The 25,060-nt window shown below is 36.1% G+C and overlaps 1 protein-coding gene across 10 annotated transcripts in view; it reads left to right on the forward strand.

Annotated features, from left to right (window-relative positions):
• The window catches only part of B3GALT1 (beta-1,3-galactosyltransferase 1), a 211,010-nt gene that overhangs the window by 102,087 nt on the left and 83,863 nt on the right, over nucleotides 1-25,060 (forward strand). For 7 of the 10 annotated variants that reach the window (XR_007378406.1, XR_007378405.1, XM_048952345.1 and 4 more), the window contains one exon: nucleotides 22,476-22,580. The exons of 1 other annotated variant lie outside the window; for it this stretch is intronic. The gene's annotated coding sequence lies outside the window, so the exon portion shown is untranslated. Of the gene's footprint in view, nucleotides 1-22,349; nucleotides 22,581-23,324; nucleotides 23,447-25,060 lie in introns of those variants that run through there. 2 more of the 10 variants (XM_048952350.1, XM_048952352.1) reach the window with 2 other exon arrangements.

Consider the following 25,060-nt stretch of genomic DNA (forward strand, 5'->3'; position numbering starts at 1 on the left):
TTGTCAGGGGTATGCACTAATGAAAACAAGAACCACAGCTTGTTTACTCCTACATAGAGTAGAAACAACAGGACACAGGACTACAGCATGCCACAGCCAAATTGTCCTATACAGTGCATCAAAGCACGTAAAGATAAATAACGCCAGTATTTTTTTTTTAAATTTGCCAATTTTAAAAATCTAATCACGTGCAAAACAATGATTTCAGTGAAATGATAGCAGAATTCAGATGTTAGGATGTGCAGGGGAAGCAAAGACAATGGGCCTCTCGGAAGCAAGCATGCCTGTAATTCTATCAGCACACTTACCCAATTACCTGGTAAGTTGCTGAAGACTAAAATGAGACAAGCACAGTCTGAAATACAATGCTGCATTTTCCATCTCTTCACACATTTTATCAAGTGTTACCCTAAATGTAGTCTGAGTACTGTACACAAAGTACAGTATTTACAAAATGAAATATATTCAGTTTCTCAGATTGTTCATCAGCCTAGATTTCAGTTAGGCTACTAGAAACCCCTTTCTGAAACTCAAAATTGTCATAAATCCCTACAGTTTCATTGGATGCAATGCTTAATAGTCAGTGCCAGTCTTGGGAGTGAAATCACCATTTCACTTGTCAACTAAAAGCTAATTAGATAGCTGGGCCTTATGTCCACAGACATAGAAATAGAAACACAGGGAATCACCACAATCCAGAATAAAGAGATCTTACAGTTTTCTAAAACTTTACAATCCCATATGACAAATTGATGTAATGTGGAATTATAGTCTTCCACATTATATTACTCCTGGTATAAAATGATCCTTACTGTTATCCACAAATCATTTACTCAGAAGCAAAGATTACTTGTTTCAAATCAAGAACAGAAACAATTACCTAACTGCCAAGATCAGCACCAGAAACTGAAGCTGTTAACTCAGATTTTTCTCATAGGTCTCCAACATATGCATATTTAATTCTTCATCTAATGTTTTTCTGATGATTGAGGAGAAAAGATGTAAAGCTCAACCACCTTCTCTCTGTTCAGTGCAGGAGTGTTATGGTTCCACAATGCAAAGAAAAGGTGAGCAGTCAGGAATTATCAGATAAGTGAAAGTTTGTCATGTATCCCAGACATCAGGTTCTGCTACCCAGAGTGGCAGAGCTTTTTACTGCAGCTCAGAATGAGATAAAGGTGATTACTTCTCATGATCACTAATACTGCAGTGGCTCCAGGAATTAGTTAAAAATACATTGAATCGAAGCTCTTTATTTCCTGGACATACATATTTAAAAGCAAAGAGTTTCCAGCTGCCTGTTTGTACATTCTATGCATACTGAATAACCTGATACTGAAATAATCTTTATACATACTGCATTTTCATGCATAAGCTTTACTGTTACAAGACAGGGATTGTGATCATTTTCCAGTGCAACAGGTGAAAAATAACTGAATGACTTTTAGGAATAGAAGTCACCTATCTTTCTAATAACAACATTTGTACTTCCTATTTAACACCAAATTCAACCAGCCCTAACCTAACATTCCCAGCATAACTGGAGGAAGAAAATATATATGAACTTTTATTCCTTCCTTAAACAGCATAGAGATGTGAAACTCTAGGCACTAGACATTGAGCACGTTCATCTAGGAACCAAAAGTATTTGTGTATTAAAAGTGGGAAGATGCAAAAAAAAAAAAAAAAAAAAAAAAAAAAAAAAAAAAAAAAAAGACGTGCAAAGAAACGTTTCAAAAAAAACTTTTAGGAGATGGGAAGTAAATAAGTGCTTCTGTGAGCTGTGGAAAAAAATAGCTGTCATCAGGGATGTGGTAAACTGTCATCTATCGCTCTCTAAACATGTGATATACGCGTCTGCTTAATAATGCTCACATTTCATTTTCAGTACGTCCAAACTGATATCTGAAAGTAATACAGTCATTTGTAAAAGCAGCATATGGTCTTGCGATACGTGGGAAGGAATATCCTCTCAAAACTGCATTTTCACTTTACTGGATATAAAACTGCGAGAAAACCCCTAAAATCTGCCAGCTGTTAAGGAGTACAGACAAATTTATAGACTCCTGCGCAAATTAAATATTCTGCAAGTTTCCAAAGGAGTGCTATTTTACTATTTGTTCATTTTTGTGAAGCTCCTATTCCTGGATCGTTCATTCCACTAAGACATTTTGGAAATCGCTTCTACTGATAAACAGTGTTAGAGAAAACATGGCATTTTTAGTTATTTATGTAAAGTGGTTTTCAGAGTGTCATTTCAGATCTGGCACCCTAATGCTATGTAAGATATTAGAAAATTTGTGATAAGGTAAATGCAATTTCTGCCTCAGTGAGCTTACTTTGAGTACAAACAGCTCAAATAATGGATTTTTTTGTTTTTCTTTTCACAATTCTGCTTTAAAGTGTGTTTTTGTGTAATGAATACTAGCACGTCTTCCTAATTCCCAGAATTATTTCTCACAAAAACTTTATAAACAATGAGAAATTATTACAGTGCAGATGTATACTCACTGCATTTATGGATAAATGAGTAAAAGCCCAGAAGGCCTAAAGCAATTTTGTCTTTATAAGACAAAAGTTCTGATTTCAGTGCATTTGTCTCCAGTCATAAAATATCACTATGTTTACTCTGCAGCACATAAGTAGGTTACAACCATCATTTCAAGGACCACTGTTACCTGAGTGGTAACTCAGTAGCAGCTCTTACTGGCATGAAAGTCCAACTGTATTTGAAGAAAACAGCATGAGCTGGATGATCACATTGTCAATTCACACCAAAGCATGCAGCTATGCAGCTGCTATTACCAGGAATTAGTATGTCAATGTTGAACCTGAAAGACAAGCACAGAGGGCATGTCCTTACAGTTCACTGCTGTGACTAGACAGACTGACCCACCTACACACCTGGGGTCTAACCTAGGATCCAGCAAACATTTGGTCATGTACTTACATTAAGATACTTTAAAAATCCAGCACAGTCAACCAGGCCTTGAATGCAAGGAAATTCAATTCAATTCTAAGACAAATGCCTTCATCTATGGTTGCGTTCAGAAGAGCAATGTGGTGCTTTGGATTTTGATTTATTACTGTTTACTGCTCTTATGAATTGTACACTTCTTTTGGTTTCAGAACTTGTCATATCAAAATAACACAAAGCTAGTGAAAAGAAATCACATACCTACTTTGAGTCATTTCAAAGTCAGCATATGATCACTCAAACAGCAAATTTGTGGAAGTGATTAATAATTTACTTGCCATTCATAATTTAGTTGACAATTTTTGTCTTTTTTACTTACTAATGAAATGCCTGTGAGTGGATCACAATTTTCCCATATTTATTATTCATTGCAACAATTTGCAGAATAATTTCTGCAAACAGTTCCTGTTTTGTAGCTCACTCTTTATGAATGTTGATTATTCAAAATTCAGTCTCTGAAACTAATTACCAGAACCATATATTAGATTTTGTTCAGTGTTTGCCTGAGCATTGTTCTTATAAACCAGTGTTCTCTAAATACCTCTCCACAAGTATGAACATAAATTGTATTCTTCTATGAGCACTCTGTATAAATTTTATTTGCTACAATGTTCATAAAAAGCAAACACCATGGAGCAATTGAATTTTAAAATCTGTACAAATACTGGGGAATATATTTTCTTCATGACAAAGTAACTCTACTTGCAAAAGACAGCACAGTCTGCTTTTGAGCTGGATTATTCAAATGACCAAAGTACCCTGGTATCTAAAGAGTGAAAGCACAGAACACTGTGGCATCAAAAGGAAATGTCTCTTCATTAGCATATTTTTCATAAATCAGTTATTCCAAGTATTCCAAGCATTGCGTAAAGCAGTGTTGCAGCCATCTAAGTGTTACATTATTGAAAGCCAAAATTGCCAAGGTTTTACTGAGAAAGAAAAGGGAAAAAGAAAATATGCACAAATGTACACTTCACCTCTCATATTGCACGGGGAAATTGACATAACTGACCCCCACATATTCGCAGCACAGATTACCACCTCCTTACTGGTAGGAGATTCCCTTCACACGTCAAGAACTTAAAGCATTTTTGCTTTGTTTTTCTGGCTTTATTTGATTGATTTCAGATATTTGAAACTTACAATTTGTTTACTCATTTTTTCAGATCTTTTGGTAACCTTTATACTCTGCATTTTTTGACACTCAGATTTAGCAACTGGGACTTTAAAGAAAAGACCAACTATTCTGACATACATAATAAATTTGACAGCCCCAGCGTTGCTGAAAGGCACTAGCATTGCAGAAGGCCTTTACAGAATTGAGAGAGGTGAAATGTTTGTCCAGCTTCACACAGCTACCCAGCAACTCTCATCAGGCCACTCTTCAACAAAATAAGAATTAGAACTGAGATAAGATTTAAATAAGACACAAACTCACAAAGGCCCTTCAGCAGAGGATGAATTTTGTGCTCATCCTTAGTGGTTAGTAATTGCATTTAAACTCAGAGAAACTGTTAATATCAGCAACGATTTCACTGAGGTTACAGTGCTTGCTAGAACAAACTGATCCACTAGACAGTAATGAAATTGTCTACAATTTGACTTTTCACGAAAACGGCACAACTGCAAAACAATTTGTAAACATTTTGCTCTATTTCCACTAGTGAGTACTGAAACAACCCAGACTTAGCTTTACTTCAAGGATCTCACATTACATGGAATTGCTACTCACATTATGTTACCAGTGCACTTGTATCTTTGTGCCGGTTTGGTTTACAGAAATGGCACAGTGGGAAGAAAGCTTTAGAGTGAAAAAGAATTTTGAGAACTAGAATGATTCTTAACAGTAAAAAAGAGATGGCAAGCAGGATAAACTTTAATCAGAAAAATTACAGTGGTGGCTAAGGTGTTGTTTTTTGGTTTTTTTTTTTTTTGTGACTTGTCAAATTTTTTTTTCTCTACTTCTGAAAATTTTAGGCCTAATATAAGCACTAAGAAAAGGGACAATAGCAACATAAAATGTTTTTTGTCAGCTAAGCATTTTTAAAAATACTTCATTAGTGTTACCAAATGCTGTAATCTATTCACAAATTGTACATATTCTCTAGCTCTTGCCTCTCTCCAGTTTACTGCCCCCAGTAATATGGATAATCATTCTAGAATCACCGCTTCTCACAAGTCTCGTAAAGATTGACATTTCTTTCTAGCTGGAAATGTGTTCACTGGTTACATTTCAGATTACCTCATTAGATGTAAATTGCAGATGTTTCTCCTTCCAGGTCAGAAGCTGAGATTTTCACTCGTTTGACACAGTGTTCTGGTGTGGATGAATATACAGACAACACCAGACACAGCACTCCCATAGAGAGTTGTAATAGATTTCATGTCACAGGGCCAGCCAGAGTTGAGAAATTGTATGCTGCCAGCTGTGTTATAAACTATCCCAAATATTACTTCTTGCACATTCTGAAAACTCAGTATTTTTACTGTATCATCAAGGAAGCTGATTTGTCTCATGTGAGTAATTTTAGCTCTACCTTTATGTTACTTCCCAAATTGTAGCAAGGTACCAAAGCTAGAACTGACCATAGTAAAGTACCACTAGATTCTGTCTTCATCAGTTTTAGTGTTCCTGCCACATATTTTAAGACAGCATGAATGCTATTAGGCCCTATAACAAATTTCTGAGCAGTATTTGAAGAGGCATATTACATCATATGAGGCCAAGAAAATTTTTTTCTAAGTAATGTGTAACTGAACTTTAAACTAAAAAAAACAAACAAAAAAGACTTCCAGAAATCTAGTTGTTTGATTAAAAAAAAAAAAAAAAATCAGGATGCCATCTCTTTGAGAGATAAGTTATATACTACCGGTACCTGATGGCCCACTTGCTTAGATTTCTTCAAGTGCATTTGCTAATGCTTCATGTCAACAGGCAATGGAGATATTTTGACTAAATACAGACCCTGCAATTCTTCTCTTTCTTCCCACTTACAGTTCCCCTTAGAAATGTAGGTGTAGTTATGAATACTGACACACCTTTGAAAGAAATTCTATACATCCAGTGTAATGAACATGCCTGAAATGTGTTTTTCTCAGTGTTGCCAGAATAGGTTCATCAGGTCAATCTAAGCTTGTCAGTAGTCCTTCAGAAATCTTTTGCAAACCTGCAATAATGCTACCTTAGAGAAGTAGATAAGTGACACAGATTATAGAATTTTACTGCACTTACATCTAATTGCTGGCAAAAAGATGCTCAGGATTCAGACACATGCTCCAGTGGAAAAAGGAGGAATTACATGCTATTTATTATTAAGAATCTCAAAGGCAATTTGCAATCACAAGACAGAACTGTTTTCTCCTAGATTCTCAAAATACAGACAGAAGTTAGCAACAAGTTATACATGTTCAGTTTTGCAGTCTTCTTTCCCCAGTATTAAAGTAAGCTTCAGTGAATTTAACAAAACTTAATATCTAACTAGCTGGCACTGCTGCAGGTTTATAATTGCATGTCACGTTGCAACACTGTATTGCCTACATGATTTTTTTTTTTCCTATCACAGCCTTATTCACAGAATAAGTAGAAACACTGCTGATGAAGGATTATTCCTACATAAATATTTCTTATTAAAATATCACACAAAGTAAAATATCTTATTCAGATATAGACATTTGCTGAAAGAAATTCAGTATTTAGAACCTTCTTACTGGCAGCTGCTCAGCAGGACAGTAGCCCTTCATCAGATCCAATTCTTGAGATTCTTGAGGCAGCCTCGTGAAGGTTGCTGCTGAGGAAAAAGCCATTAAGGTTCTCCCTCCTTTTCATCTCCAGTTTATGGGTGAATCCAAATGTGCATCAAGGGTTCCTTTTTTTTTTTTCCCCAACATATATATTTATTAAGAGTATGACTATACTCATAAAAAAAGCTCAATAAGAAAGAACAAATCAGGAAAGTTTTATACATGGGTGTAAAAGTAATGCTTTCTATTTATTCATGTGGAAACTACAACAGATACAAAGGGCACAGTAACGCTATTCAATAGAACAAATTCTCAGCTATAAAACAGTATTTTTCAACAGTCACTACCATTAGGTATGTATTTTTGCCAGTGATGAACAAGGGCATGCATGCTGTGCTAGTAAAATCTGCACCAGCAGAGGTGATCCACTGTTTCACAGCTCCTGTGATGGCAACCTTTATCAGAAAAAATGTTGTTCATACACACCATCTTTCACCTGCCCAAACAGTTGGAAGTCAAAATCTCTACTGTGAACAACCACATCTGATGCCATGGGCAATAAAATCATAGAATGGCCTGGGCTGAAAAGGACCACAATGATCACCTAGTTTCAACCCCCCTGGCTCCATGCAGGGTTGTCAACCACCAGACCAGGCTGCCCAAAGCCACATCCAGCCTAGCCTTGAATACCTCCAGGGATGGGGCGTCCACAACCTCCTTGGGCAACCTGTCCCATTGTGTCACCACCCTGTATAGAAAACTTCCTCCTGATATCTTACTAAGCCTCCACATCTTACTTTAAAACTGTTCCCCCTTGTCCTATAACAATCCACACTCATAAACAGTCATTCAGAGCAGCCCTAATAAAACTCAGGGGGCACATAAAGCTGGAAAATAGTAGAAATTTTGATTCGCTGGGAGATCATGTTAGTAAAATAATTGCTTAAAGGTGCAGTTTGGTAATATTTTCTGATGCATTTTCTATACTGCTGTCTCCATTTAGCTGTTTTAATTCTGTCATTTAAGAAAAAAAGAGAAAACTGACTAAAACAAAACTGCCTAACACTTCAGGTTTTTTTCCATTCATTGATCTCTACTGATACTTAATCTTTAGAGTGTGTGTTCTATTTACTCACTGTACATTCTTGCCCCTGCCAGTGGCTGGAGATGAATGAATCTGGCCTAAAAGATTGTAAAGGCCATACGAAGTACAAATGAACAAAGTAAATTAGCTGCTTAGGCTCCCCCATTATTATTTTTTTTTTTCCTAATACAAAAAACATAATTGAAAAGCCTTTCCAACCATCCTCTGTGTCCAGCAATTAATAATGAAAAGTTTTAAGGAGATTTGGCTCAATTTACCAGAACTTTCTGTTTGTGACTATGGTTCATGACTCCCTGTCGTACTGTGGCATATAATGAAATAAATGTAGAAAGCAGCCCCATTCTTGACACATGGAACATTTTCAAAGATGAATTAGATGTACGCTACCTGGCTTCCTAAAGAAGAAAGCACACACAGAAACAGTTTCCTCACTTATATCTCACAGGTCAGATTTCCCTTTACTTGGATCACAACTGACCACAAAGCCATATGGTCCCATGAAAGTGCATAAAGAATTCTTCATTCACTTCTTGACACTCTTAATTTAGATTAATGTCATACTGTAGGTATATTGTTTTATGTCCCTAAATGCTCATGTCCTTAGTTCTCTGTTTGGCTGGAAAAAACAACAACACACCAGCATTCTGCCTGTGAACTGCTTAAGTGCCTGATCTCCAGCCTCTCCCACCCTGTATATAGAAGCTAAGCAAGATAGCTCAGTTGTGCTGTCATAAACACATATCCTGTCTAAGTGGATTTGGATTAGACAAAATATTAATCCTGACAGCATTTATAACTAGCCATACAGGTAGACAGGATTTAGAACATTAATTAGGAGCCATAATGCAATGCTTAACTCTTAATTCCACAATCAATGGACTTCAGTAAAAGGCTGACTTAAGAAGTTCCTGACCTTCCTTTCTGCCACCATTACTGCTTATGAAATTCTGCTCCAAATCACGTCACTGATCTAAGTTGGGTTAAAAATAACTCTTCAGAAAATATTTTCACCAGCAGAGTAGGCTTATGCCATAATGATACAGCTCAACCAAAACAGCTGGGCAGGACCAGTGATCAGGAGTGGCTGAACCATCCTCGGCACAAAAGCCACTGCATGCTGCCTTTTGCACCAGAGCATGCATGTTTACCTTACCACCTAGTACATATGACTCAGAAATGGCTTTCATTTCCAAACTTGCAAAAGTAGGCTTCACGGTTATTTTCCAGAACAGATCTAATCACAATCCCCACCATTTGTCCCAGAAGTGTATGCAGGTGGTCCTCTCTTAAACCTTCTAATATAATGGCATTAAAAACAGTTGAAACTCTACCCTTAAAAGAATGGGACAAAAGAAGTCAATTTATTCAGGAATTCCTAGCTTCTATCGGAAAACCAGTCTTTCAGTAGAAGTATTTTTTTAAGACTATAAGGTAAAAGTACCATCAGAGAAGAATTCTGTAGAGTGTTACTAGCTCAATCCAATAAGTGTCACTTTGAACCTGCAGTGCAGACAAAATTTTAAAATAAACAAAAGGCCTGAACTGCAACTGAGTGTGCTCATGTAGCTCTCATGCACGTGCATTTTGCAAGTGACAGAAGAAAAAACATCAATGGAAATTTTAAGTTAAGCTCTAGAGCAAAGATTGTCAGATAGATCTAAATATTACTTTAAAAAGGCTTCTTTAAGAGAGCGAGTGGGAAATGAAATAATTCAACATATGTCTTGCTAACTCCTATTCATCTGTGAAATATTAAGCATCAGCATCTTTTTCAGCAGTAAAAAAAATCTTAGCACTTCAGCGCACAGGAAAGATGATGTTCTGAAGATGAAAACCAGTTCTACAGAGAATGACCTTGATAGCCATAAAATCATTTTCCTTTGTTTTAGAAATGCAAATGAAGCAAAGGTCTTATGCTAAAGAGCAGGAAATAATTTTACTCTTAGATCTGTCACTGATTCCTGCATGAAAATAGGCAAACTGCTTCAGTCAAAACTTCCACAAGCAGCCACTGCATATGCTGAGCATTGAGGACATTCTGGACAAATACTCAAGATGAAGTATTTGAAAATAAACTTAAAATCATTTCACATTAGGCACCCAAAGTACTCTGTGCTTTGAGGATATTCTGCAGTGCTATAGCAGAATAATTAATTAATATCCCAGCTATGTTGTAAAACTGAGATAATAATATCCAGTCATTTCACAATAGCATTATAAAATGGATACATCAAAGTTTGTGAACTCTGAGATATTGTAGTTCCAGTGGAGCCCATCTTTCTTATGAGGAAATCAATAGCACTGCATTCAGAGAAAGATCTCCATGTTGCAGCACAAACGGAATGAATCACAACTTTAAATGACATATTGGAAAACTGCCCATTAAATGAGTACTATCCATCTTATGACCTGAATAATTCCCAGGCAGGGAATGAGCTGTAGAAGAATAGTGAGCGTTCACATAATTAAAGCTGTGTCATAATGCAAACTCACATTTCTGCCCAAATACTTTGTCTGGCTAAGCTCTTAGCAACAGAACGAAGACTCCCATAATGAGAAGCTTCAGGAAGCTTAAATATAGTTTTGTTGTCACATCTAGCATGTTCATATTCACACAGTCCCCATGAAACTAATGGAACAACTGGCAAACTAATACAGGAACAATACAGCATTCCAGGGCTAGAAGATCAGATCTGACAAAAGGCTTTGTTTTATATTGCAAGATCTTTAAGACAGAAATGTTCTTTAAAAGGAGTGAGTTTCTTGGGTTATTTTTATGTCAGACAAGAATTAAGAGTGTGACAAAACCATATTTGCATAGGATCTGTTCATAATTGAGTCTGGTTGTAATCACCCAGATTATGATCTCAAAGTTGGTGCCATTTAATTAGTATTTAAGTACATGGACCATAGCTACATTTAATTACAATCCCAGATTCCTGTCTATTTTCTGACAGATGATTGCTACTATTTGGCATTCAAACAGCTTCCAAAATCTAGGAAGTAGAAAACCTAACATGAATAACAATCGGCAGTACAGCATGCTGTCACAAAACAAACCCACAATAAATGCTAGATTGCAAAATTAAATTAAAAAAAAAAAGTCAACAAATCATTTTAAAAGTAATGAATTTGGGAAAAAAAAAAAAAAAAGACTGGAAACAAAGGTTTTCCCTCACCAGTGGTTTTCTTTTCTCTTACATTCTGATCTTACAATTGAGTCCTATAAAACAAGGTTGTGTGGTGGCAGCCATGAAACCCTGATACCACAGATAAAGCTGAGGAGCCTGAACCTTTAAACAGAGGTTTCTCAGGACAACCCTAAGCACAGCACCCATACTGGCATCATATATTATTGACTCCTATACGTTATTCTGCTCATTGTCAGTTTTTGTGATTCTATAGCGTGAATATGTAGTGTTACTGGCTCCACTGGCAAAACTGAAAATATTACGGTTTTACCTGCTATCAAAAGAAAAAGACAGTGACATTTGTGATTAAAAGTAATGTTGCAGTTGAGTTATTCTACCAGCCAATTTCGTACACATAGATTATTTTCCCAAGTTTTATTTCTCCACAGTTCCTCCAAATGCTTTTCTCCACACACGAACCAGTGGAAAAAGTTAAATTACTATGAATAATAACGCACAGTCCAACCTGCTCAATTTCTTCACATCTAAAATCATACTATATGTTAAATTTCATAAATAGCTTTGAGAGATATTTTCTTAAGTGAAATAATAGTAATTTGAACCACACTGTGATAAAGATTACTAAAATGAAAGGCCAAAATTCCCAGAGATTATGCTGATATATTAGGTAATGCTCCTGTATTCTGTAGGAATTTCACAGAAATATCCTCAAAAGCAACACCCTTAATTGTCCCATTGCCCCAAGAGACCTTCCTCATCTGTGCCACTACACGTTCAGAATGTATACTGAAATTTATGAGCTACTAGCAAACAGAATGCATAGACACTGAGTTGTTTTCATTCTCTTAGCAGAAAAAGTGCTTCTGGCCTCCCTCCTCTATCATGCTGATGATTTCCACAAAACATATGTGGGATCCTTTGGAAATCCATCATTTGACTGAATTTACCAGCCAAAAATCATGGTTAAATATTTTTTAATCAAGCAGCTAAAAGTTAAAAGAAATCAACACAACTGCATAAGACTCATTTCTTTGAAAGGATATGTTAAAGCTGAAGGCTGCTGTTGAGCATAATCATTGGGAATTTGATTAAAAACTCTGGGATCATCTCTCTAAGCAACAACTGTAATCATGGCAGAGTGAGACAGAGGTACAGGCTGCCAAGTGGGAAGCAATGGTTTGGTATAGAAGGATGCTATATTTTAAAAGTTGTTAAAACATATTATAAACAATCATAAGACACAGAAATAAACTCATTGGCAAGGGCTCTTCTATTAACCAGCATTGGCTAGTTTTAAAAGTAACAGCTGATAACCTGGGGTAGTTTAAAAAACAAATTTAAAAAGGTAAGTGAAAAAATGCACATGGGTATGAAAAGATGTATACTGAAAGCATATATAGCAGACAGATTTCAGCTTTTAATGGAATTGAAGTTACTCCTGCATCAATGAAATAACATGAAAAATAGTTATAGTGGTAGAAGTTGGGAAGGTTAGATAAAAAATAAACAACAGTTTAGCTCATGGATTTAAACAACAAAAAGCAAAGTTGTTAAAATGCAACACTAATGCTACAATCACAGCACAGCTCAGTAATACAAAAACGTTCATTTAGCTTATGTACATAAAGGCTTTTTATTTTCACCTATCTAAACAGCTTCTTTTACAGACAGGATTACGCTCCTGCGCATTACAAGTGAATACATGATTAGACTGAGCTGTTTCACTTAGAGAATTTGCCTAATCAGTGCTGCTTTCAGAATTTTCCATATTAATTTAGTCATCCACTGACTATTTTGTTATTTTATAACATGAAAATCTGTGAGAACTGCAGTTCAATTGCAATCCCTGCTTCACTGCATTGATTCTTTGGACAGTCCATAGCTACGGTATACAGCAGCACTATAATATTATATAAACTGTAAAAGAAAATTCTGCAGGATTCGGCCTAACATGTTGGAAAAGGAAATCAAAAATAAAAAGAGCTCAAGGATGAATATGTAAAAAGTGATCCAGTGACCCTAAAAGATATGACTGTTATCACTTACAGACATGCTCATTTATCTCACTGTTGGAGATCTGATCGTTTTTTCCTCATACAACACCATTTTTTTCTATAAAATAACATTTGAAAACAATCTAGAGACGCAGCTTTACTTGCATATCTTGCTTGAAAGGAATAAAATTCAAACCGAAGTGTATCAACTACTTCTGGTGACACAAGGTATCCATTCCCTTCCCTAACTTATTTGTTACTCGAATTTGCAAATCCTATAGCTTTTTGCCAAAACTGATTGTATTGTCCTAAGCGCTTATGATTCTGTTGAAAAATCACATTATATTTTAGATCGTAATTTCAGATCCCTCTACCAAATGGGGTTTTAGCCTCTTCTTGGTATAAATTAGATCTGCGCTTTTAGGCTTTACAGAACTTAACTGTTATTCTTAAAAAACCTCCAAATCTCAAACCTATAAAAATGACTGCACAGAGAAACAGTAAGAGGGAGCGGCAGAGGGAACTGACAGAGCTTTTCCCAAGTGACCACTACAGTTTAAGATACGTGGCATGGTTCAATGAAAAATTCAGTATGAGTTTAAGTCTGCTCAACTTCTCATTTTGTTTAATAGATGGCAAGGTCCAGTTACAATGTAAGTCAAGAACTAGAGAAATCATGAATGTAAGTGCTTGAGACATATGGGTCTTGCTGGTGAGGAGGCTAAGTGAGTAAAATCCAGAGAGAGATTGTACTGCAAGTGGGAGATCAGGGAGAAAAAAAATAGAATTATGACCTAAAGAACAAGGCTGATGAGAAAGTCACAGGATATGGATGAGATACAGATATACTTCGTATGAGTAAAAACAGAAGTGTCATAGAGTGTCATATTGATGAGAGAGCTGAATATAATAGAATCTCTTGAGTTGGTACAAACCCTTAACAGTCATCTAGTCCAACTCCCCTGCAGTTGAACAGGGACGCCTACAGCTAGATCAGGTTGCTCAGGGCCTCACCCAACCTGACCTTGAATCGTCCAGGGATGCGCTTCCACCATCTCTCTGCGCAACCTATTCCAGAATCTCACTAACTTTACTGTAAAACAAAATTCATCCTTATGTCCAATCTAAAACTTCCCTTCCTTAGTTTGTAACCATTTCCCTTTATCCTATCACAACAGACCCTACTAAAGAGTCTGTCCCCTTCTTTCTTACAACTTCCCTTTAGATGAAAAGCCACTCTCAGGGGATCCCAGAGCTTTTTCTTCTCCATATTGAAAAGTCCCAGCTCTCTCTGCCTCTCCTTATAGAGCAGGCATTCCATTCCTTGGGCCATTTTTGTGGCCCTCCTTTGGAGGTGCTGTAATAGGCCCATGTCTCCTGTTCTGTGGATTCAACACCCAGACTCAGTGCTCCAGGTGAGGTCTCACCAGTCCTAGAGCAATGAGTGGGATCCACACATACACCAGATGGAGAGACAGCTACTTGTCAGGGCTGAGGCCAGTCTTCAATCCTAGCAGACCAGTTATGGCCACATAGACTGGATGTAGTTGAATCTTGAAAGGAGCCACTAACACAAATGTCTAGCTGAATTTTGCAAACATAGGGCAACCTACATGCATGATCATAGCATCATCACTTAAAATATATTAGCTATTACTACAGGCAGCATGTAGTGAGCAAACTGATAAGATTATTGAATGCTCTGAGTTGCCAATAATCTCAACACCCATTCTTGTTTTTTGTTTTTTAGCCTTGCCTTCATTTCAGAGCCAATTTTTATCCTGAGATCCACAAGGTTCTCTACATACATAGATATATTGCTTGAAATAAGCAATACTTTATATTTGAAAGCATGTGGCTACAGACAGCTTATTTTAAATGCTAGAGCAGAAAAAATGTCTGTATGCAACGCCTGTGTCAAGGCATCAGCACAGAAGTAGACATAGGGAAGAGAGTAATGGTGTTTTATTCCTCATCTGTAGCAGAGAATGTGTCAATTGCCAGAAAAGGTGAAAAGGGACGTGGGAAAATACAGAAAGGTAGTAGAGACAGAAGTTTAATGGCAAATGTAATGGAAAAAAAAGAGCATGAAATACATTTCATACAGGTGAAAGATGTCAGTTTATTGCTTTTTATTTATAGACTTGCACAGTTGTGTATAGTGCTTCATCATATAAAAATTGAATCGAATCAGAATAGGTACAGGGACAATATTAGGATGCACAAAAATAGCGAAAAAAGGGAAACTTTTATCCTCTGGTCACTTCAATAAGCATAGAAAGAATCCTTCCGAAGAAATATTAATTACCCTGCTAATGAGGCCTGGAAGTGGGGGGTGGGGGAGATTAGGCTCATTGTACAACATAAGGTGCCCTGACAAGAATTAGCAATAAACAGATAAAATTTTGGTTAAAAAAAAAAGAAAATGTGAGGCTTAAGCACATGTAAAGAAGCTGAGCTCACACAATTTTCCACATTCTGACCCAAAAATACAAGCACATGATGTTAACAAATATCAATTTCTTAAGAGAAATGAAGCAAGTTCTGTGCACATAAATCAACCAGATTAACTTCTGCAAAGTTAATAATAGCACTATTACTTGTTTACTTTTTTTTTCTGTAAAATGCACAGAAGGCTTGCATGCAGATAAGAGACCTATTTGTTGCACTGTGTTGCACTGTTTCCACATACGTGGGATAACTCCTTATAGCAATGCTTTGAAGTTAATGAACCTCCACAGCTCATTAGAGATAAAAATACCATGTTTCCACCTTTTATATGAAATAATTTTCACTTGTGTAAACAACTTGCAAATTTTATTTCTGGTACTAGTACCGCAGGAACGGTAACAGTGATTTCTTCTCACAAGTTTGAGATGTATCATATTAGAATAAACTCTGACTCATCAAAAACTCTCCCAGTATTTTTAAATTAGTTTTCTTGATTTCTAAAAACGAAGACTTCTTTTCTCATAATACAGAGATAAGCTTTTTTTTATTTATTTTTATTCTCCAGCATTGTGAAATAGCAACAATTTATTGCTTAGCACTTGCTAGGATCAGAGATGTTATTTACAACTGTAAATGATTTTGAATTTTGATAGTCTTTGATTCAGTTTCACAAAATAGGAAAATGTTTTTTTTGGGTAGGATACCTGGGAAAATATGAACTTCCTGGAAAACAGACAACTTAAGGATATTTCTAATGTGAACCATGTCAGCAAAGAATAAGAAGAAAATGCATTCTCCTAAATGATAAGGATTTATTTTTACCTCTTCTTTTTTTTAATACCTTTTTTCTTATACTTTTTTTTCTTTTTGCCTTTTAATGAAAGTGCTATGACAGAATTCATGTTCTGGTTGAACATGGAACAAGCAGCAAGATAAGTGATATACTCAATGCAATCTCACACAGCAGTGATGAAGTGTAAAATGACAAACTAAAACAGGCACTTTGTGAACCAAAGTTTTCTTCTATACTCAGTATGCACAGGCAATACAGAGAAAATGGAATACATTTTAAAAAATGAAACTGTAGACTAGACTGACCAGAAGTTTAAATAAGAATGTAAAATATTATGATAAGTCTCTGTTTAAAATGTAACCAGCCTTTATCAATGCAGTGTGAAACAAACAAAAACACAGTGAGAAATTGGGGAACAGAGTCTGGAATAGAATTTCTTGCAGCACCCAGTGGGCACGAGGAACCCAGTTCCCAGCCTTTCACTGGTGACGAGATGTTCTGCTGACTTCAAAACAAGCAGAGAATAACTCAGAGAATTGTGAGCTGTAGGACTGGACTTTGGTCAATATTTCATTGAAACAAAATAGAGCTTCATTTAAGTAAGGGCAGCATGAACTTTGTGATAAACTGCTATGTAACAGGGAGATCAAAAGTCTGCAGCTGACTAAAGAAGAAACCACTTAATCTCAGGTTTCTTACTGACTACTTATAGTGATCATGTAATGCTATTACACAACGGAAAGTACAGCAATAACAGCTCAGTGGCAAATTCCTTGGCTACAGCAAATGTGGACAAGCCCAAATGCAGCAACCGTAGGTACAGAAACAAAGGAAAAAGTTTGCTTACCTTCAGAAGATCTCAGGTAGACAGGGATCTCCAGCAAAATAGCCTCGCTTCCACTGTCAACCCTTAAATGAGGTCTGAGAAGAGGTGGATCCTGGCTCCACCCCTTCTAGTCACTCAGGTACACTGCATGCACCTGAGCTCCCCTGGGTTGGCCCTGCTTTCCCACCAGGTGCTCAATCACTGTTTCAAGCCATGACTCAGCATTTCTGCTACAGATCATTGTCATCCTTGTGTTTTCATACATGCAGGCATACAGAAAATGTTCTAAAGAATATCTGATTCCTGTATTTATTTGTTCTTAATGCTGAGGCTGTTGTCTATCAGTGGCATTTTGCAAAGGGCTTAAGGTTTAAAATCAGGTAAAGTCCATTCAGCTTTGCAAGGATAAACATTTGCATAATAGAGGTGCAATTGAAGATTTTCTAGCAGTAAAACTTCTCCTGAAATACCTGACATTTCCAAATGAAAGTACCATAAGGACAATCAATGCTTAAGATTCAGTTGTAAATTTATGGTAACAGATAAAGCAAATAAGAACCACAAAGCATTTTGTTCTAAACATGGAAAGGTTTAAGCATATTCAGTGATTTATTGTTCTTAATCAACAGCTTACTAGTCTTCAGTTTGAAGTACAGTGAGATTACAATGGCCATAACTGATTTTGGTTTGTTTAAAAATCTAGGTAGTGAATCTTACTGAACAGCTCTGGCCTGATTAAATGTTTGGCAGAAGCTGACCACATCAAAATGCCTGTCATCATATGCAAGGACATGCAATGACATGTGATCCTACACTTGTCCTTTTGGATGGAGGCAAAGGAATAGCACAGATGTGTGTGAAAGATAGCTGATGTGAAACAAAGCATACAGCAGACATCATCATCTGCAGAGATAAGTGCTTTAGCAAGCTGAATGCCTGGGGGTAGTAAAAGAGGACTGAGGGAAATCAACATACCTTGAACATGCTCTTCATCATTCTAATAAGTTCTTTAGTTACACATACCACTCCTACTGCTAAGTAGGTGGCTATATCATGAGTCATTCTGCAGAACATTATCACAAAATCTGATTACTTACAAAATGGCTTCTGCTTAATCTCTTCTTATCTGTGCACGTACCCAACATTTTGTAATTTCTAAGCAAATTCAGAAGTATCCAAGGGAAAACAATATGATTTATCTTAATGGTAAAAAGGCTGCCACTAGTCAGAAGGAAGCACTATCAGAAATTCAGAATTTAGTATTTTTTAAATGATCTCATTAACAACTGAACCTATGCTAACCATATAAAAACAAAAAGCTTTTTGGTTCCTTTCTCTTGTAGGAAATTAATACTCAATTGTTAGAGGTAAATATTCCAAAGAATGTCAGCAGTCTTACCATCCTATTTACTTTTCATTGTTCTGAGAATCAGTTTGGATTCTGCCACCCTTTTTATGTCTTATCCCCTTCTCTTCCCACCCTAAACCCTCCCCAGAATGGACATTACATAACTTATTAATCACTTATTAATCACAAACTTATTAAGCATTTTTGTACATATTTTTAAATAATATATATATATATTTTAAAACTTCTTCAACAGTGCAGAAAAAAAATCTGAAAACTTCATTTTCTATAGAGGCGACAAGATTTCTCACTTGCAATAACATGAGTTCATTGGTAGATGAACTAAAGCCACATGTATACTGTTTCTCTGGACTCTGCAAGGGACAGGCATCAACTCCTAGTGCAGCGGGTATGGAGCAGCTCATATCCACAGTGTTCAGGCCTAGCTAGCAGCAACAGATGTGCTACATTCTTCCTGCACATATATATGGATAAAAATCTTCTGCATCTCTTATGGTATTTTAAAGTTTGTTGATTCTACTACTTTATTTTTTTGTTGTTAGCCTATTTCCTCAGTTTTATTTCTAATTTATTTATAATAATCTTTGTTTTGTTACCTTTTAAGTTCTCTCATACATTCATTCGCTCTCCTCTTTATCACAAACCTTGCTATATATAATGTTCTATGTTTGAATGCTTACGTTCCACTGTATGACCCTAGCTGTCTCTTTTAGCTTGTCTCTGCATTCACTCAGCGCTTGCCAACTGATATAAACTGGTTTTAGTCATGGCTTTCCAGTTCCTTTTTGCCCCCACCCTCCCAAAAAACCATACCGTTTCAATAAATACAATTAATGTCAGGTGGAAAAGGTTTTGCCTGACTTTCCTTTTTTTTTTTTTTTTTTTGAAAGATTTTGGATTAAGTAACTGAGAAAAGAAGATGAGAATCTCAAAGACATGAGCAGAAGTGGCTTTATCACCAGTAAAACTGAGCACTGTGTTTCTCTTTTTTAATCTACTATTTAGCAGTGCATCAGTAATGTCGACCCCAATTTTCTTATTAAGCGCTAATTTAAGCTTTGAAATTAAGCAAAGATCTATTCAGAACAATTCAGTAGCACTTTTCTACAAGAACAGACACATGAGGTGAAAAGAAGATACTATTTACATTTATCTTGGGATGAAAAGGAGATAAACTTCAAAAAAGAAAACACATCACCTACAATATCTAATATTCTGTAATTATTTTCTCCAACTAAAAATATTAGGGATTTCTGACTGTGGCAACAGCATGACTCCAGAAGGAAGGATGGCTGCAACACACAGAGTACCCTCTCTGCAGCCAGCCACACCTGGGCAAAGGCACACAAAGTTGAGGTGGGGATTCTGAACTCCCAAGCCCACAGAACTCTTCCTGGTGTATTCTTTTACCAATTATACACATTATTATATTGCCTTCATAATCTGCTCTATCGTTTGTAGCTGTTACACTGTTGAGATGAAAACAAACTGAAGTAACTATTTTTGAAGTTATTTTCATTATCCAAAATAATACCTATAGCTTAAGCTTAATATTTTATGTTCATATACAGAATAGAGATTGCTGTTTAGTCGATCTTTGTGCCTGAACTAACACACTGGGATAATTCATACATATTGCATACATATGGAGAATGTATCTGTTTTAACTGGCAGCTCAGATAATGAAGTTCAGCTCATTTGTAAATGATCGGCTGGCTGACAAAAATACAAAAAGAAACAATTCCTTGGCAAGAGCAATTTCCTAAAGAGGAAGATTGCTGGATACTCAGCTCCTGACAGATGCTCCAAAAGCAGTGAATATACTGAGCATTTATTCTCATTTGTAATTGTACAGAAGACGGTGACCTTTCTGTTGACAAGCATGTGCCACAGCTGTTTCGCAATGATCTCGTATTACATTAATGAGTTAATGTGTGTGGACTCTATCTCAGAGCAGAAGAACCAAGTATACAGGGAGGATAGCTCAAGAAAGCATTTACACTAGTGTGCCGTTGTTTGTAGAAATAAGATCAAGCACTTGAATTTTGACCACTTTATAGAGATTTGTTCTTTCTTGTAGCTCAGACAAGTTTTAGCACTTGGGTAACAGCCTTTAGTGCATAATAGCTGAGGACTGCCAGATTTTAACAAAGACCTCTTTTCGGCAGTAGATACACAGCCTTTCTCTCTCTCCGCATCAGGGCAAGAAGCTCAAATTTAGTGATTGTTGAGAAGCTTGTACAAGATTGCAGTCCTTTCTAAAAACATTCCTCTGTGGAATTAGAAGCGATCAAGCAGTTTGAGAAAGGGCAGTGTAAGTCTAGGCTGAATACAAATCAAATATATAAACCAAGCTGCACATCACTTACACTTACTGCTGATAAGTACTGACAGCAGTACGTATGGCCTTTTCCATTTCCTTGGTCATCTTCAAAATAATTACAGTTCTGCACTAGTATGACAATGCTCTAGCAGGTCTCAGTAGGCTGAAGGGTTATATATTAGGGCCATTACCGATAAGAAGGATTTAAGAGAGTGTCTGTTTGACTGTCGCAAATTTGTTTTCAATACTAAATTCCAATAAATTAATACTAAATTCCAGTCCAAATTTAATTTCCAAAGTAATTCTATGCTTTCAAAATGATTAAGCTATTATTCCTTTCCATTTCTAAACTATGAAAACAAGAGAAAGAATTCATCACTTTTAACAGTTAAGTTTAACAGTTAAGATTTTAAATTATCTCTTTTAGATGATTTAAGAAAGCCACGTAGTTTATCTCCTATCTGTTTAAAATACTATTACATATATAAATATATGCTATGTATATAAATATATATAAATAATACTATATAGCTACTAAGCTACACTTGGATTGCTTTTATGCAAGAAAACCTTCTGATAGAAATTTTTACGAGCATGAGAATAATTATGTTCTTTGACTATATTTCTTCACATCTCAAACATTATGAATACAAGGATGATTTCTACTTGCATTCTACAATTTTGAAAGTGTACTAATTGCAAGACATTCTGAAATAAATGCAAATTGCCTGGATGGTCACCATCCAATTTCTAATGGACTGACACTCATATAAAAAATCCAACAGCATCAGCAACAAGCTGGCAGTTACTGGTAGAATGAGAGGTGTTGAGAAATGATTTGGCTCACAGCTGAACTTCCTATTTAACCACGGGGAAGATCAAATTAAGTCAAGGTCAAGTATGGGACAGAGCAGCTGTGCCACACAGCAGATAAGGACTCCTAGTATATATATAATAGATCTGTTTTGATTTTCTAATTGTGAAATCTAGAGCTGCTGCAGGAAGAAAAGGGGCCTCCTTGACTCTTAGCCTCACTTTTGCCTCTCCACATTCAGTTCCATCCCAGGCTGTGCAAAGCCCTCGTGGTGCAGCAGCAGCCCCCTTGCATGTGCAAACTCAAATCAGCAGCCTGTCTCACAAGAAATACTTCACAGTTTTCCAGTATGGCAGAATAACCAAATATTCTTTCCCCTGTTGAATAAGAAAGAAGTTAATATCTTCCTAACAGAAAAAAAAGAAAAAAAAGGACTGGAGTAGGTAGTACGAATCTTGTCTACAGAAAATTTGACTCTCCGATGAAACCCATCTGGAACTCTTACTAATCACTACAAACACATGCTTTCAAAACTGAATGGTTTTGGGCTCCGTAGCGCTTTGGCTTCATAATCTATAATTTTCCTATTTCACTAAATGAAAATAAATCAATTTATTGCAGTTAATGCACAGGTACCAAAAAAAAAAAAAAAAAGGTGGCTATAATTTTTTGCTATCCATCTGTCCTTCTCTTACTCCATCTGTTTACTTCAATCATTGCCGTGGAATCCTGCTTCATGAAATGGAGCCTAGCACATGCATGCAGGGCAGTATAAGTTACCTAGTTACTCAGCTGAAGGATGTTTTCAGGATAAATCATTGTCCTTGTACTCTGTAGAAGGCAACAGGCATCGATTTTGTTGTTAATATGTCTGAGCAATCCCTCTTTCAACAAAATATATAACTGTCAGTACATTTCCTGTAATTTCAGATTTTGCACTTCAGAATAATACCATAAAGACTCATCACTTTAATCAGTTATTGATTACACCGTGGGGACATTCTACAGATTCCACTCAATGCTACTTTTAAAATGGTAAGTACCTATATAACCATATGATGTTATAAGCTGTTTCAGATTTTTATAGCTAGTACAACAGTACGAATGCACAATACTAAATTATTTGATTAGGTAGTATAGCTTTTATTAAACTTTATTAAACTTATTCTTCAATTAAGTTTAACCATTCTTTGGCCTGATGGTAATTAAAGATTTTTGTCTCTTTAAACTAAATATAAGTGTTTAAAAGTAAAAGAAAACAAAAGAAAGTCCCCCTATTGCAATCCAAGATGGAAGATATAAAATAAAGGCTAATTTCAGGGGGAATTTTGCACAGAGTATTTCACCAACACAAAAGTCACTGGTAAAACCATCTTTTCTACTGAATACTATAAACACAAGACACTTCCATTCTTATTATATCATTACAGCAGCATGATGACATCGTTCAAATGTCAGGTCAAGAAAGGCTTTTTCTTTTTTTTTTTAATAAATAATCTCACACTTCAAACATAAGGCTCTCTATTAATCATGCCTTTCTTTTCTGGGGTATCTCAGTATCCTAAATACTTTGTTTAGCGTATTTCTATTTTGATTATCATTGCCATCATCATCAAAGGGTGCAGTCATGGTTTATTTTCAACAACAAAAGACGTTTGACTAGCACCAAATTTATGCAGAATGCAAAAACATTACCACAGAATACATTTCACAGGAACATGCATGTAGGCACAACTTTGTGCCCAGGGTGATACTAACTCAACTTGTCATTTTTTTTAGAATCCCATATGTGATTTCACCAAAACATCTGTAGTATAACTGCCTATAAGAATACTATTGAGTCAAAAGTATGAAACTACCTAAATCTGCTGAGACATAGAAGGAGCCTTTTTAAATATAAGGTAATTTAAAAATATGAAGTGAGAACTTAAGTTAGAAGTTAAATGTTTTTCCAAGATGACAAATGGCAAGAAGTGCTGGTAGTGGCATTTTGGAAAATAAAATTTTCATGTTAGAGATCCATTAAAGTGATGCAAGTGACTAAAAATGAGGATCCCAATTCTTATTATCTTCATGTATACATTTAAATAATTATAGTCCATTTCTCCATTCTGTAGAGTGAGTTTAAAGTATTTACAAATGAAAGCAAAAAAATAAATGTCTGGTATTAACCATACAGAAAGGAAAAAAAATGTCTATTAACCATACAGAAAAAAGAGTAAAAGAAAAAAAAGTCTATGTACTTCCTGCGGTCTTTTAAAAAGCATTAATAATAAACTATTTGCATAAAACTAAAGAGAGAAAACTCTTATATCTGAGAAAACATGCATCTTTTTGATACCTGCAAGCTAGTTTTTTTTATCTGCTGTATAAATAGAAATTAGTTATGGAGAGCCTAAAATACAGCAATGCCCTAGAAAATGAGAGACTGTCTTTTTAAAATATATCCAAAATATTGTGAGTAAATCTGCAACATGCAGATATACAACCACTAGATGCATTTGAGCAGCAATTGTTTTTGCTTCTATTCTTCTATAAAAAAAGTGATGGTTAAAATTCCTCTAGCTTCATTTAAAGCAGGATCAGGACCTGACACTTTCACCAGTTATATTTTCTGGCCCATAGAGCATCACTATTAACTGTGAATGTGAAAACCTGTACAGCTCTACTGAAAAATGTATTCAGTCTTCTAAATGAATGCCTGAGCACTGACTTTTAAGTGACGACAGAGATCAGTAAGTCAGCTTTCATTCACGCTGCTTTCTTACTAAAATACCAATGACTTGGAGAGTGCTTAGAAACATAACCTGTTCCTTCCTAGGAATTTAGTCTAAGCTTTCTTTTAAAATAACTTTACTTCTTTAGTTTAAATGTAGCTTCAGAAACAAGTATGTTCCAAAGCTAAATTCCGAAGCCTGAAGCTGACACAATACAGTGATCTGGAGTGAGGTTGAAATTTCAAGTTAATGCACTGAGTCAGTCTTGTCAAGGTAGATGTTATAGCTTCTCAGTTACGAAAAGTACCTTTGCTTCTGTTATCTGACTGACAGACTTTGGAAAGCACTGTTTTCCCAGCCTCACTGCAGAAGTGCATATCAAGTTGTTTCTTAGAGCAAATAGCAACCTGATTATATACTGGAGAAAGGAGGCTGCCAAAGAAGAAATAGAAGGTAGTTCAACCACTCAGAGCTGGTGAGCACTATTACTGAGACAGAAATGGAACCAAGTGTAGAAACGTTATCTTGCTGGGGAAGAAGGGGAGGAGGCAGCTGGATGGAGCCACTGAGTTCATAGGACTTTAAAAGTTGTGCCCTATAATTCAGAGAACTAAATGCAGCCGTGGGTTTATCTTCATTATTTTCAGACATCTGGTCTAAGAGAAGGGAGATTAAGAAGCCAGAAATTCCTATTCTTCACAGGCAGAGTCACCCAGGAATGCAATCTGTGTGACTGCAGCTACTTGCATACGTTGATCCACCAGGATCCAGCACTGAGCTACAATTCGCAGTTTTAGC

This window comes from Lagopus muta, chromosome 8, assembly GCF_023343835.1.
Source record: "Lagopus muta isolate bLagMut1 chromosome 8, bLagMut1 primary, whole genome shotgun sequence".
NCBI classification, from domain to species: Eukaryota; Metazoa; Chordata; class Aves; order Galliformes; family Phasianidae; genus Lagopus; species Lagopus muta.